Source organism: Mobula birostris, chromosome 1 (assembly GCF_030028105.1).
Source record: "Mobula birostris isolate sMobBir1 chromosome 1, sMobBir1.hap1, whole genome shotgun sequence".
NCBI lineage: Eukaryota > Metazoa > Chordata > Chondrichthyes > Myliobatiformes > Myliobatidae > Mobula > Mobula birostris.
In genome coordinates this window covers 23,056,517-23,073,003 of record NC_092370.1, presented here as the reverse complement: position 1 = coordinate 23,073,003, position 16,487 = coordinate 23,056,517, and positions in this window count along the sequence as shown.

Sequence of the window (16,487 nt, the reverse complement as noted above, 5' to 3'; positions counted from 1 at the left end):
TCTTTTCCAATTAATTCTGGCCAGCTACTTTCTCAAGTTCCTGTAATTCCTTTAACTCCACTGTAATACTGATATTTCTGACTTTAGCTTCTCCTTGTCAAATTTCAGGGTGAAATCGATCATATTATGATCACTTTCCCCAAAGTTCTTTTTTTTAAAAAAACCATAAGCTCTCTAATCAATTCTGGTTCATTGCACAGCACCCAATCCAGAATAGCTGATTTCCTTGTGGGCTCAACCAGGAGCTGCTCTAAAGAGCCATCTCATAGGCAATCTAGAAATTTTCCCTCCTGGAATCCAGCACCAACCTGATTTTCCCAATCTATCTGCATATTGAAGTTCCCCAAGTTTATTGTAAATTTTTCCCTTTTGGCATGCATTTTATATTTCCCAATGTAATTTGTAGGTCACATCCTTACCATTGTTTCCTGGTCTGTATACAACTCCAACTGGGGGATTTTTACCCTTGCAGTTCCTTAACTCTATCCACAATGATTCAACACCTTCAACCCTATGTTACCTCTTATATTTTGATTTCATTTTTTACCAAAAGAGCAATGCAGCCCCTTTGCCTTCCTGCCTGTCCTCTTGATACAATGGGTATCCTTGGACGTTAAGCTGCCAGCTATAATCACGTTCCAGCCACGATTCAGTGATGCCTACAATATCATACCTGCCAAACTGCAAATGTGCCGTAGGTTCATCTATCTTATTCCATATACTGACTGCATTCAAATGTGATACCTTCTGTCCAGTATTTACCCTTTTTGATTTTGTCCATCTTTTACATTGCATCTCATCCTGTTGATGACAGTTTTACCTGATCAACAGCCTCTCCTCACTACACATTGCCCCTGTTTATAAACCAGCTACCTCACTTTCAGCACTATTATCTGCCTTTTCTATGATACTTCTTGCATTGAGGTATATGGAGCTCAGGACGCTAGTCACACCATGCTCAACCTTTTGATTCCTAACTTTGTCTGAGGTCTTACCAACATCTGCCTCCACAACCTCTCCTCTAATTGTTCTGGTACTCTGGTTGCCATCCCCCTGAAACTCTAGTTTAAACCCCACTGTGCAGCATCAACAAACCTTCCCACTAGGATATTATTCCCTCTCCAGTTCAAGTTCAAACAGTTCCTTCTGTACAGGCCCCACCTTCCCTGGAGACTGCCTAATGATCCAGAAATCTTATGTCCTCCCTCATACACCAACTCCTTAGCCGTGTATTAAGCTGTATAATCCTCCTAGTTCTGGCCTCACTAACACGTGGTACGGGTAGTAATCCTGAGATCACAACCCTGGAGGTCCTGCCCTTTACCTTAGGACTCAACTCCTGAACTCCCTATGCAGAACCTTGTCACACATCTTACCCATGTCATTGGTACCTACATGGACTACAACTTCTTGCTGTTCACACTCCTACCTGAGAATGTTGAGGACTTGACCTAGACATTGGCACCCGGGAGGCAACATACCATCCGGGAAACTTGTACTCACCCACAGAACCTCCTGTTGTTCTCCTAACAAATGCCCTATCGCCACAGTGTACCTTTTTGCCCACCTTCCCTTCTGAGTCACAGACAGTATCTGAAGTGATACACCTGTTGTTGAGGGGGATGGCCACAAGGGTTCTCTGCACTAGCTCCTTGATGTCATTCCCATTCTTGACTGTCACCCAATCTCTTGTATCCTGCTCTTTGGGTGCAACTACCTCGCTATCTGCCCTATCACCCTTCAGCCTCTCGAATTATCCGGAGCTCATCCAGTTCCAAATCCTTAACGTGGATTGTTAGATGCTGCAGCTGGATGCACTTCTCGCAGTTGTAGTCATCAGGGCCACGTGAAGTCTTTCTGCATTCCCACATCTCGCAAGAGGAGCATTCATCAATCCTGCCTGGCATCTCTACTCTCTTAATGGAGCAGATATAAAGAAGGAAAGGAAAAAGAAAAAAAAACTTAACCTAGGGCTTTTCTTTTCTTTGCTTTCTCTGACTGTAGCCTCTCTTTGGAGAAGCCTCGATAAGTTAAAGCCTCAAGATCACCACTCTGACTCTGTCCACTCAAATGATGGCCAGTGTGATGATGGCTGCTGTGCTTGCCCCTGCCTTCCTTTAATTTGTTCTTGCTAATCAATCGCCAGTGCCGATTGGTCACTGGTCAAAGCTCTTTTTCGCTGTAGCGACCCGCTGCTGCCTTTTGCACTCGGGCAGTGGACCTGATTGAACTCCCCTCCTCTCAAAACTTCTGATGTCTGAGCCACTGTTATACTAGCATGGATAGAAAATTGACTGACTGAAAGGAGGCAATGAGTGGGAATAAAGGGAGTCATTTCTGGTTAGTGACTAGTAGTGTTCCACAGGATCGGTGCTGGCCAAACTTCTTTTTACATTATATAATTAGTTATTTTCTTTCATTCAGCAGATCAGCCATGACAACAATATAAGCAGCAGAATCATTGAAGCTATTTGTTTGATGAGAATTTTCCAAAAAATAAAATAGAATGCATTACTAATTTCCATTCATTGGTCATTGGCTGCAGTTTACCATCACAGCAGGCTTGCACATGTCCGGGACAAAGGAACAGGCGGGAATAATCATTGTGGACACTACACACCCTGCCTTTCCAAAAGCACCCTTCTGGAATGTGCTACAGGGCCATTAGAAACATCGAAACATAGAAAATAGGTGCAGGAGTAGGCCATTCGGCCCTTCGAGCCTGCACCGCCATTCAGTATGATCATGGCTGATCATCCAACTCAGAACCCTGCCCCAGCCTTCCCGCCATACCCCCTGACCCCCGTAGCCACAAGGGCCATATCTAACTCCCTCTTAAATATAGCCAATGAACTGGCCTCAACTATTTCCTGTTGCAGAGAATTCCACAGATTCACCACCTCTGTGTGAAGAAGTTTTTCCTCATCTCGGTCCTAAAAGGCTTCCCCTTTATCCTTAAGCTGTGACCCCTCGTTCTGGACATCTCCAAAACAAAAAAAAAATCATGGCATCTTAAAATTTTCTTTATCTATTAACCCCATCACTGCACTGCAATCACTTCAAACAACTTTTTATAATCCTGCTTGCATTGTCAATACATGAACATTTTATTCCCTATCCATACTTTAACCACCAACTTTATTTTAATATAATTCTTCACTCTTTATAATTGTTGACCCTATAATCCAAAAATCTTTCTGTTGATGTTCAACTGGTAACTGCACAATTTATTTTCTTTCAGTTCTATTTTGAAGTTTAATGACAGTTTCATGTTTGTGTTAATGAGTGTGCAAACTGTCAAATTTCCCAGATCTTTGTAATTGTTCCTATTTTCTAAAGTGAGCAAAAGCATATCAATTATTTTCAACAGGCTGCAATGCTATACACTTAGTGGCCACTTTGTTAGGTACACCTGGACACCTGTTGGTTAAAGCAAGAATCTAATCAGCCAATCATGTGGCAGTGTTTCAATGCATAAAAACATGCAGACATGGTCAGGAGGTTTTAATTGTTCAGACCAAACATCAAATTGGAGCAGAAATGTGATCTAAGTGACTTTGATGGTGGAATGATTGTTGGAGCTGGACAGGCTTGAGTATCCTAGAAACTGCTGATCTTCTGGGATTTTCATTTATTACAGTCTCTAGAGTTTAGAGAATCGTGCATAAGCTAAAAATATCCATTGAGAGACAATCCTGCAGGCAAGATTGCCTTGCAATTGAGAGAGGTCTGAGGGGAATGACCAGACTAGGTCAAACTGAAAGAAAGCCAGTGGTAACCAAAATAACTACATGTTACAACAGTGGTGTTGAACCTTGAAGTGGATGGCTACAGGCAGCAGAAAACCAGAAATATACACTCAGTGGACATTTTATTAGGTACAGGAGTTATCTAATCAAGCGGCCACTGAAAGTATTCTTCTGTTGGCTTGTTGTTCACATCTATTCCTACTCCTTGCTAAGCGCTGACACATTCCTAGTCAACACTTCCGTGAGCCTGTGACTATATTCTCCAAGTCTCAACCAACTGACCTTCTTCCTTCAAGATTCACATCTTGCATAATATTAAAAGAAATCCTAAAGTGAAATTTAGTGATTTGTCAATAAATTGGTCTTAAAATTTGCAGTCATTGTTAACTCCCTCCAAGGTTGGCCTAAAATGACCATCATAGGTAGATGTAGCTAAAGTGTCCACTGAGTGTATATCTTAATACCAATTTCATATCATAGCATGGAGCAAACTTGATGAACTGAATGGCTAAATTCTGCTCCTATGCCTTATAGTGTAATCACCTGGAAATAACAATAACTACCGTCGGCATGGAAATGATCACTCAGCGGTTTCTTGCTTACCTTCTGTTTGTTGTGCAACAAATCATTACCCCCTACTCAATAACTGTGAAGGTTCTGGTGTTTTCAACTCAAATTAGTATTGACACACTCTGGTGCATCAGATAATAGTTCAGAATATAAGCTGGATAGACACTGCAGCTGAATCTTTTCAAACCAGCTAACTTTAAGGGTGTTTTGGAATGCATGTAATTTAACAGTGGTATGTGCTACTGGTAATTGACAGACTGAGTCAATTACTACTAGATTAGATCGAAGGCTTTTATAGCTGGGGGTAGTAGCTTCCTTCCCCCTCGATGTTGAGAAGAGGGCACGTCCTGCGTGGTGGGGGTCCTTAATGATGGATGTTGCCTTGTAATCTCTCCCATTCCCATCCTGCTCAGTCATAATTGTTTTTCATAAATATTATTTAATATTGGTTGTCTAAGGTTGTCATAGCTGGGGGAAGGTAGTAGTGGTAAGCTGCCACTATTTAATAAATGCTCCCAATGGTGCACTCCTCTATTAGTCTCTGACAACCAAGTCCAGCTCCAGGCCTTCACATGTGGCTTAGCTACCAAGCCCATCAGAACCATTTGTACTGACAGGAGAAGGAACAAAGGTGGGTTACTGGGGTCTTAAAATCTATTGCTTTGGACAGATGGGGCTCATCAGCCATGGTCGCTCAAACCTTTGCTACCTTGCGGCTATACCCACTCATGAGAAAGGTTTCAGGTGTAAACCTCAAGGGAAAAAATTTGGATTTGATGTCCCTAAGGCAGTCCTACATTGAGTTTAACACTGACTGGCAACTCCTGCAATGCTGCTGGTCCCAAAGTCTATCAGTCTCTGCTATTCCTTTGGGTTCATCAGATGTATGAAGAGGAGGAGCTTGCTACCTGGGCAACAGCTTGCTCTCCATATCGTACTGCCCAGGCTTGTGTATCTGGACAGCTAGGATGCAACATCCATAGTCGACCATGACCTACAGAGGCCTCAGAGATGAGATCAATCAAATGTATCGATTTTTTTAACCTTTTATGATATTCTCTAAATAATCTCAGTTATTTCCATCTCAATTTTTAATGTAGTTGGTTAGGCATTTAGTAGTTTCTTGGCCCCATTGGATATACTGGCAACTGCAGGATGTTGCCAGTTTTATTTCATTGAGGTAGTAAACTGCAATGCACTGTGACTTTGGCATATTTTACATCTGAGGTGATTGGTATGGGAATGGATGATGACGCAATAAAAAGGAAGTTATTATCACCAAATAATTCAAACCCAGGTTATAGATCTGAGGAAACAGAAGTATTTTTACAGGAATGCTAAGCAAGATATCTGTTATGTTTGTTGTTGATAAAAGACAATCTTTGCATGGGTTTAAATTAATACATATTTATTCTCAGGACACTATTGTCCTGGCTTTTTGCTTCACACTTTAGCACGCGCTCCCAGTTCACCAATGTCCTTCCGAGTCAGCCTGAACCACCGGCATTGCACACTGGGAACTGAAGTTCTTTATTACGTACATACATAATAACACATCTTCCCTCTTTGAAGAAAACAAACACAATACAATGCCCTCATAAACCTGCAGGAAACAATAACACTTCCCAACAAAGATATTTACATTAATATAAATTGTAATGAGCCTTTCAACACAGATATTTACATTATCTTCAATTGTAATGAGCAAATACAAATCCTTACTCACTCATCCACACCCAATCCATCTCTATGACGGCTTAATGATCACTTTCAGTCTATTTGTGTCCATAGATGTGTAACTTTCATTTGCTGTGTTCATTCTCTGTTTGTGTTCTTGCTGTGTGGCCATAATGTCATAATGGGGGGCACTGGGAGCGGACCCAAATGCAAGACACAGACACTGAAATACTAGGAACAGGACTAGGTGTGACAAGGAAGCAAGGGGAGAGGGGGAAAAAGATGCTGTACATGACACAGGCCCTGGATGAGACAAGGATATAGGTCCTGGGCTAGAACTTGACTAGGATAGCATATCCAGGACATGGAACTGGGAACTAGGAGCCTGGGCTTGGACTCTGAGCCAGAGACTGGACAAGGACCTGAAACCTGTGTCTTGACTTGGGCTCGGACCCCAGATCTAGGTGAAGACATGACGAGATTTGGGTTCTTTGAGGCTAGGGTACTTCAAGACTTGGGTATGGACTCTGAGCCAGAAACTGGGCAAGGATCCAAAACCTGGGACTTGACTCGGGCTCAGACTCGAGAACTAGACGAGGACAAGACGTGGCTCCAGGATGAGGAGTGGCAACAGGACTGGATGCGAGACTCCTGGACAGGACAAGGGAACCCAGCACCGGGCTGGGCAAGGTACTCCTGGGCTGGGCGAGGACACCAAGCCATAGCTTGGACAGGACAAGGTTCTTGGATTGTGGCTAGGACTGGATGAGACCCTGAAGCCTTGACTTGGTCGAGGGAGAGACAGGAACATGGAACACAGAGCTGGGACCTCTCCTTGGAAACAGGACGTAGGGTCGGGATTCATACACAAAACACAGAGCTGGGACCCCTCCTTGGGTACAGAACATAGGGCCGGGACTCATTACACAGAATGCAGAATACGACGAGACAGTTCCCATCACAAAGTAGCAGCAGACAGCCGGACCTACCTAGCGAAGGCGTGGATACAAACGGTTCGCAACACTAGGTAGCGGTAAACAGCTGGACCTACCTAGCGAAGGCGTGGACACAGAAACAGTTCAAAACAACGATAGACAGTTCCTTATCTTGCTCTGGTGATTGAACTAGACAGCGGTGCAGGCGAGGCAACAGAAGGAAGGGAAGGGAAGGGATTCAGACAGGGGGTTTGGACAGGAACAATCCAGCAGTCAGAGGCTGAATCCTGAAGCTAGTTATGAAGCCAGCCTAATCGAGAATCTACTGCCTCAACAGAAACTGGGGAAAACCAGAAAACGTGGAATAAGGAGCATGGACCAGACCGTGAACCGGAATTCGAATTTCACGGACCGGACCATGACACATAATTTGCTCCACATGCCTCATAATGAGGCCCTGGAAAACATCCATATGATGAGTCTTTGCACAAGTTCCAACTGATTCCATCTCACTTCACAGTGCTCCTTCTGTTGGCTGCATATCATAGTTAGCAACTCCTGTTGGTTTGTTTTGAACTGTTGCTGTTATTCTGACCTTAGGGATTGCAAGGTCTCAAAATCTTCCCTTATATTTTAATGGATCACGCAGATATCTTTGGTTTCCATTCTTCAACTGGAAGTCGATGCAAGACAGACTTTGAACCACAGCTGCATGATGTGGAAGCAAGACTGGTGACCTTGTCATCATGATCAGTCTGTTCAGCACTAACACCCTGACTGGCATCTACAATAGCCTTCAAATTGATGAGACACACACTCTTGACGGGCCTGAGGTCTTGAGTGAAGTGTGGTCAAGCTGAAGCCATTTTGTTTCCTGTTAATAAAATAATTCTAGCGCTTTTACCCATGCAAATTTGCCTTTGTTATAGAACAGATATAACATGGTGTCAGATGTCGGTGTGAGGTCTAAATATGAAGTGTAACTGAATACCGTGGGGCACTAAGAAAGAGACATTAAGTTCTGGAGAGAAGCTGCCAGCAAGAGAGCGTACTGTCTTGAAGTTCTCCAAGAAATTGACGTGAGAGCCTAAAATTCCCCTCAATGGATAAGCTAAGTCCTCCCGCAACTATGCAGTTTACTGGCAACCTAACTGATAAACTGGAAATGATTCAAACAGCGATTCTATATATATTTAAAAGCGAGCAGAGCTGGAGGCACGGATGAAAAATTGAAAGCTTCTATCTTTCTACATGTAATTGGCAAAGAAGCTTTGGACATTTATAATAGATTTCAAACTGATGAGACACATGCTTTTAGTGGGATCGAGGTCCCAATTAAAATGTGGTCGAGCTGAAGCCATTCTGTAAATCCACAGGTAAAATAGTTCTAGCATTTTACCCACGCAAGCTTGTCTTTGTTAAAGAACAAACATAACAATATCCTGCATTTCTAGATAACAAACCTGCATAGAATTGATGTTGTGGATTGACTGTTATATAATTTGACCAATTTTCACTGAGTTTTATGTTAAAAATCAACCTGTGTACACACTGGACGGGTTTGAATTAGGTAGGGATAAATTCTAACTAAAGGAAATAAAACAGTGGAACCTTCAAAATGGAATGAGATTCTGCCTGCGATAAACTCTCTCCAGAGTAAGACAGCATCATCATTATCATTGTGTTGTGTTGTATGATGTGAGCAATCATGATCTATCCATGATCATGATTGTTCTTAGCGAATTTTTCTACAGAAATTGTTTGCCATTGCCTTCTTCTGGGCAGAGTCTTTGCAAGATGGGTGACCCCAGTCATTATCAATACCCTTCAGAGGTTGTCTGACTGGCATCAGTGATTGCATAAATGGGACTTGTTGTATGCAGCAGCTGCTCATATGACCATCCACCACCTGCTCCCATGGCTTTACATGACTCTGATCAGGGATCTAAGCAGGTGCTACACCTTGCTCAAGGATAACCTGAAGGCTAGTGGACGGAAGGAACGCTTTACACTTCCTTTGGTAGAGATATATCTCAACCCCACCAACCAGCAGTAAGGCAGTCCATTGAAATTGGCAGCTGAAATAACCTAATCTTAATTTGTATTTGATTAGAATCTAGGAGAAGGCAGGAGTTCTGGAAGAACAGAAGCAGATGGAAAATGTTTCCTTCATCAGATGAATTGAAGTAATAGATTAAAGTTAAAAGTTCAATGTAAATTTATTCTCAAAATACATATATGTATCCATACTCTGAGATTCATATTTTGCAGGCATTTGCAGTAAAACAAAGAAATGCAATATCTATAAAAAAAACTACGTACTAATAATGAATGACAAGCAACCAATGTGCAAAAGAAGCTGAATTGTACAAATACAAAAAGTATATATTGAAGACGAGTTGTAGTGTGTTGAGATGATTGAATATATTATGCAGAACAGTTGAGTAGAACAAGCATCTACGCAAGAGTTCAGAAGAATAGAAGGTAATCTCTTTGAAACAAGTAGATCATTTGGTGAAATTAACCAAAGATTTCTCCCGGACAGATACTCCTGTGAAATCGGATAAGGAATCACTCTTTCAGTACTGAGACAAGCAGAAAGTTCTTCATTCAATCTATTACAGAACTTTGGAACTCTTTAGCTCAGACAGCGTTGAACAAGAGTTCAGATATTGAAAAGGAAGATAGGTTGAGTGTATCTGGGGAAAGCAAGCTGCACGGACACCGAGCTTGAAAGCAATTTGAGGTCATTCATCAGTTCCAATCATGTTGAATGGTGGCACAGGGTTGAGGAGTGCTGGGACTCACAGCTTCTCCTCCTCCATTCTTTCATTGATACTTGGTTTACGTATCATGACACTAAAACCTTGGTGTTACGGAGCAGCACAGTAGCGTACGAATTAGCGTAGCACTTTACAGCGCCAGAGATCAGAGTTCACTTCTGCCGCTGTCTCTAATGAGTTTGTGCATTCTCCCAGTGACTCTGAGGGATTCCCCTGGGTGCTCCGGTTTCCCCCAGATTCCAAACAGATACAATTTGGGGTTAGTAAAATCATGGGCATATTACCTTGATGATGGAAGCGTTGCTGTACTTGAGGGCTGCCTTCGGCACATCCTTGGACTGTGTTGGTAGTTGATGCAAAAGTGATGCATTTTACTGCAAGTTTCGATGCATTATCTGATAAATACAGCTCATCTTTAACCTTTAAAACAGGTTATTCGGTCCATTGACTCTCAGAAGAATAATCACAACAGTCCCATTCCCTTTCTCCTTATTTCCCTGGAACTCAGCATCTTATTCTCTCTTACATCCCCACTATCCCCCTCACTTCTTACCTATAATATGTGAAACTTGCAGTCACCAATTAATCTACCAGTACATCTTTCTGATATGACAGCATATAGAAGCACCAACAGATAGCGACGTGGTCACAAATGGAAAGTGTAAACAGGATTGGGGTGGGGAGCTGAGGCTTTGGCTCGGGAGGCAGTGGCTAAGGTGAGTTTCTGGCAAGTTTCTCTTTCTTATTATTGCACAGGTAGAGCTGTGAGAATGGAATCCAGAGCCGAGATGTGATCCTCAAAGTTCAAAGTACACATTATACAACCTTGAGATTCCTATCCTTACACAAAACAAAAAACCCAAAAGAACACATTATAAAAAAAACAGCAACACCCAGTGCACAAAAAGAGAGAAAATAAAACACAAATCGTGCAAACAATAAAAGGAAGTGTAATGCTCAGCTATATTGGCTCATATATATCTAGGGGAAATCCCGTCGGCCGCCCGCCTGGACGCTTCCCGTTGGGTGAGTTGCTGTACCACTGCCACCGAAATCAGTTTCAAACATCAATCATCAGCCAGCACACACAGTACGTTTTACCAAGTACACTTTATAGATATTACTAAGATATTACCAGGGGAAACTGCAGCAACCAGGTCTCTTGTGGTTTAGGAGTGAATGGGGATAAGAGTGCTAATAGAGGAGGGGAGCAGATAAGAGATCCTGTGGACGTGAAAGAGTATGAATTTATTCAGTATGCCCACAAGAAAATTTATATAATGACATACATATGTACTCTGACAATAAAACAACTTTGAACATTGACACTCCTGAATGATATGTTGCCTCCCAGGTGTCAGGGAACGAAATCTCAGGTTGAGTTCACAGTGTCCTTAAGTGGAAAGGAGAGCAGCCAGAAGACATGGTACATATTGGTACCAATGGCATACCTTGGAAAAGGGATGAGGTCCTGAAGAGCAAATATAGAGAGCTGGAGAGAAAGCTAGAAATCAAGACCTGAGGGGTAGTAATCTCGGGATAGCTGCCTGTGCCACACACCGGTGAGGGTATGAATAGGATGATATGTCAGATGAATGTGTGGTTGAAGGTCTGGTGCATGGTTCAGATTTTCAGACTTGTGGATCATTGCGATCTCCTATGACCTGTACAAAAAGGATGGGTTACACCTGAACTCGAGAGGGACTGATAGCTTTGTGGGCAGATTTGCTAGAGTAGTTGCAGAGAGTTTAAGCTAGGTTGGTAGGGTGATGTTCTTATACAAGTTTGTCTTACAGGGAATATCATGGTCTCCCTCATCATTTACATTACTCCTTTGCACTAGAGTATTCAATATTCCCCAGCTGGCACCTACAGGATGCTCTTTACTGTGCTCTGTCCTTGTCAGGTAAGGAAGAGGAAAGACTTGCATCATGTACATGTGGCCCAGGAACTTTACAGCAGTCACACCTGTTTCTCAGAGATCTAAGACCTACCTATCATGGTAATGAAATAAGCCATACCAGTTCATTACAGGTATTGGTCAGTACATAGACATAGAATAGTACAGCAGAGTATTGGTCCTTCAGTTCACAATTTATCGTCTTTTCAACCTACATCACTTTCCTTTCACCCTCTAAGAGTCTCTTAACCATCTCAAGTATATCTGCCTCTATCATCACCCTTAGGCGGGCATTCCAAACACCCTTCACTCTCTGTTTAAAAAAAAATCCTATCTCTGACATCCCTCCTAAACTTTCCTGCCATCACCTAAACATTATGTCCCATCATATCAGCCTTCGGGAAAACAAAATCTCTAGCTATCCACTAGATCTAGGCCTCTTATCATCTAATTAAGTCACCTCTCATTCTTCTTCATTCCAAAGAGAAATGCCTAGCTCACTCATCACTCACCTATCCTCATAAAATATGTCATCTAATCCAGGCAGCATTCCAGGAAATCTCCCCTGCACCCTCTCTAAAGCTTTCGCATCCTTCCTCTAATGAAGCAACCAGAACCGAACATAATATTCCAAGTGTGGCCTAGCCAGAGTTTTATCGAACTGCAACATTACCTTGTTGCTCTAAAACTAACAAAGACCAATTCACTATATGCCTTCTAAAGTGAATCAGAAATCAGGTTTAATATCACTGTCATATGTCATAAAATTGGTTAACTTAGCAGCATCAGTACAATGATAATGTAGAGAAAGAATACCATGAATTACAGTAAATATCATTAAATAAGTAGTGCCAAAATAGAAATAAAAATATGTACCCTGTTAACTTGTGTTGCAGCTTTGAGGGATCTATGGACAGGCACATCAAGATCTCTCTATTCCTCCACACCGAAGAATCCTGCCGTTAACCCTGTTCTTTCTTAATATGTAGACATTGCTCATTTATTTCAAGAAATCCAAGAAAATTGAACTTCACGTTCTTCACATTGGTGACCAAGAAGTTTTGATGCAGAATTTTTACTTCAGGGCATTAAATGATTAGAATGGAGTTGGTGACGGCAAACATGTTTTGTGAAGGTAAAGGCATTAGCCATTAAGTAGTATTGCATATTCATTAAAGGAGATTTATGTAGCTCTGTGTTCAGATTGTAATGGTGCAAAAATAACTTGCCTGACTTAAGTAACATGAGTAGAGGAAGGCTGAAGAGATACTTTCTAAAGCCATGTTCCTTAGGCAAGAGAACTTCCCAAAATTGCCCTTGACTGATTAATTTCGTACATCAGGTTGCAGATTGAGGAGAATCTTATCTTTTGTGTCCGTCTTGGCTGGTACCATTTGTCAGTGTGGCAGATATCTGCTGAAGTACCTTTGTAGCTATTAGAAGCTGAGCTAAGATTCATGTAGACTGGATTCCCAGCTTTTCTTCTTGCTGAGAATTGAGACTCAATACATGTCAACAACAGGCACAATTATAAAAATGGATGGCCAGGTGAACTTCCAATGTTTTCCTACATTGACAATTCTCCTGCAATACTGCCCTATCTCCTGCAATCTCCTGCAATCCAGCCTATCACCACACGAGGCCTATTGATCAGGCCAGAAGTATTTCCCTAAGCGAAAGGTTGGAACTGTTAAAAATACTCAAGCAAGGCAGCGAGGATCAGCAAGAACCAAACAGAGTTAACGTTTAAATGAAGGCCTTTCAACAGAACTGGAAGCTATCGAACAGTTTCAAAGTTCAAAGGAAAAAGTAAATTTATTCTCAAAGTACATGTATTTGATATGTAAATACCTACATATTAAGAGAGAGCAGGGTTAATGGTAGGATTCTTTGGTGTAGAGGAACAGAGAGATCTTAATATCCCTGTCCATAGATCCCTCACAAGTTAACAGGGTACATATTTTATATCTATTTTGGCACTACTTATACAACTGAAGTTCATTTTCCTACAGTCATTCAAGACTTCCAATAGAATCAATGAAAGACCACACCCAATAGGACAGAAAAACAACCAGTGTGCAAAAGAGAACAAACTGTGCAAATAATAAAAGAAAAATATAACAGTAATGAATAAATTAATAATAAATATCGAGAACACCAGCTGAAGAGTCCTTGAAAGTGAGTCCATAGGTTGTGGGAACAGTTCAGTGATGCAGAGAGTGAAATTCAGTGAAGTTATCTACTCTGATTCGAGAGCCAGCGGTAATAACTGTTTCTGAATCTTGTGGTATGGGCTCTGAGGTTCCTACATCTTTGGTCTGATGGCAGCAGTGAGAAGAGAGCATGGCCTGGATGGTGGGGGGCCTTGATGATGGAGGTTGCTTTCCTGCTACAACACTTCATGTAGATGTGCTCGATGGTGGGGAGGGTTTCACTCATGACGATCAGAGCCGTACCCACTATTCTTCATGGGATTTTCTGTTCGAGGTTTCCATACCAGGCTGTGATGCAACCAGTCAATATGTTCTCCATCACACACCTATAGAAGTTTGTCAAAATTTTAGATGTCATGCCGAATCTTCGCAAGCTTCTAAGAAAGTACAAGCTTCTAAGAAGAAACTGGAAACCTGTAAAGACTTTAAAAGGCAGCCTTGCACCACAAAGCGAGCAATAAAGAAAGGGAAGATAGATTATGAAAATAAACTAGCACAAAATATAAAAATGGATAGTAATTTTTAAAATAATTATATAAAAATGTGGCTAAAGTGAATGTAGGTCCCTCAGAGCACGAGAAGGGGGAATTAATAATGGGTAATGAGGAAATGGAAGAGCCTTTGAATGACTATTTTGTGTCGGTCTTCATGGTGGAGGACACATCTAAAATGCCAAAGAGAGATTTTATGGATGCGATAGGAGGTAAGGACCTCGATACAATAGCAATCATTGGAGGTAGTGCTAAGCAAACTTGTGGGCCTGAAGATAGATTAGTCCCCTGGTCCTGATGGAATGCATCCCAGGGTACTGAAACAAATGCCAGAAGTTATAGTAGGGACTTTGGTGATAATTTACCATAAATCTCCGGACTTTGAGCAGGTCCTGGTGGATTGGAGGATGGCAAATGCCACGCCACTGTTCAAAAAAGGATGTAGGCAAAAGGTAGGTAACTATAGGCCAGTTAGTTTAACATCTGTAGTTAGGAAAATGCTTGAAGCTAAAATTAAAGAAGTAATAGCAAGGTATCTGGTAAAAAAAAAAGGATCCTTCAAGCAGACGCAGCATGGATTCAGCAAAGGCAGGTCCTGTTTGACAAACTTACTGGAGTTTTTTGAATATATAATGAGCACAGTGGATAGAGAGGAACAGATGGATGTTACTTACTTGGATTTCCAGAAGGCGTTCAATGAGGTGCCACATAAAAGACTTATCTATAAGATAAGGATGCATAGTGTTGGAAATGATGAATTAGCATGGATAGAGGATTGGTTAACTAGTAAAAAGCAGAGAGTTGGGCTACATTGGTGTTACTCTGGTTGGCAATCAGTGGTGAGCGGTGTGCCGCAGGGGTCGGTGCTGGGCCTGCAACTATTCATGATAATACATTAACAATCTGGAAGAGGGAAAGACCGTATCTAAGTTTGTGATGATGCTAAATTGAGTGGAAAAGCAAAATGTGCAGAAGATACGGAGAGTCCGCAGAGAGACACGGGCAAGGATCTCGGCAGAAGGAGTACAATGTTGGTAAATGTGAGGTCATCCACTTTGGAAGGAAAAATGAAAGAGCAGATTATTAGTTAAATAGTAAAAAAATCGCAGCATGCTGCTATGCAGAGGAATTTGGGAGTGCTTGCGCATGAATCACAAAAGGTTGGTTTGCAGGTGCGGCAAATGGCATGTTGGCCTTCATTGCTAGAGGGATTGAATTTAAGAGCAGGGAAGTTATGCTGCAAATGTACAGGGTAATGGTGAGGTTGCACCTGGAGTACTGTGTGCAGTTCTGGTCTCCTTTCTTGAGGAAGAATATACTGGCTTTGGAGGTAATACAGAGGAGGTTCACCAGGTTGATTCCAGAGATGAGGGGGTTAGACTTTCAGGAGAGGTTGAGTCGCCTGGGACTGTGCTCACTGGAATTCAGAAGAATGAGAGGAGATTTTATGGAAACAAAATTACGAAAGGGATAAATAAGACAGAGGCAGGAAGGTCGTTTCCACCAATAGGTGAAACTAGAACTAGGGGACATAGCCTCAAGATTCGAGGGAGTAGATTTAGGATGGAGATGAGGAGGAACTGCTTTTCCTCAAGGATGGTGAATCTGTGGAATTTTCTGCCCAATGAAGCAGTGGAGGCTACCTCAGTAAATATATTTAAGACAATGTTGGATAGAAATTTGCATAGTAAAGGAATTAAGGGTTATGGGGAAAAGGCAGGTAGGTGGAGATGAGTCCATGGCCAGATCAGCCATGATATTATTGAATGGTGGAGCAGGCTCGATGGGCCAGATGGCCTACTCCTGCTCCTATTTCTTATGTTCTTATGTAGACACTGCCATGCTTTCTTCATAATTGCACTTGCATGCTGCACCTTGGACAGCAACTCTGAAATGATAACACTGAGGAATTTAAAGACACTGACCCTCACCATCTCTAATCCCCCAATGAGGACTGACTCAAAGACCTCTGGTTTCCTTCTCCTGAAGTCAATTATCAGCACATTGGTCTTGCTGACATTGAGTGAGAAATTGCTGTGGCACCGCTCAGCCAGGTTTTCAGTCTCTCTCCCCTATATGCTGATTCATCAGTGCCTTTGACCTACGGTGTTCTTATCAGCAAACTTAAATATATCATTGGAGCTGTGCTTAGCCACACACTCATAAGTA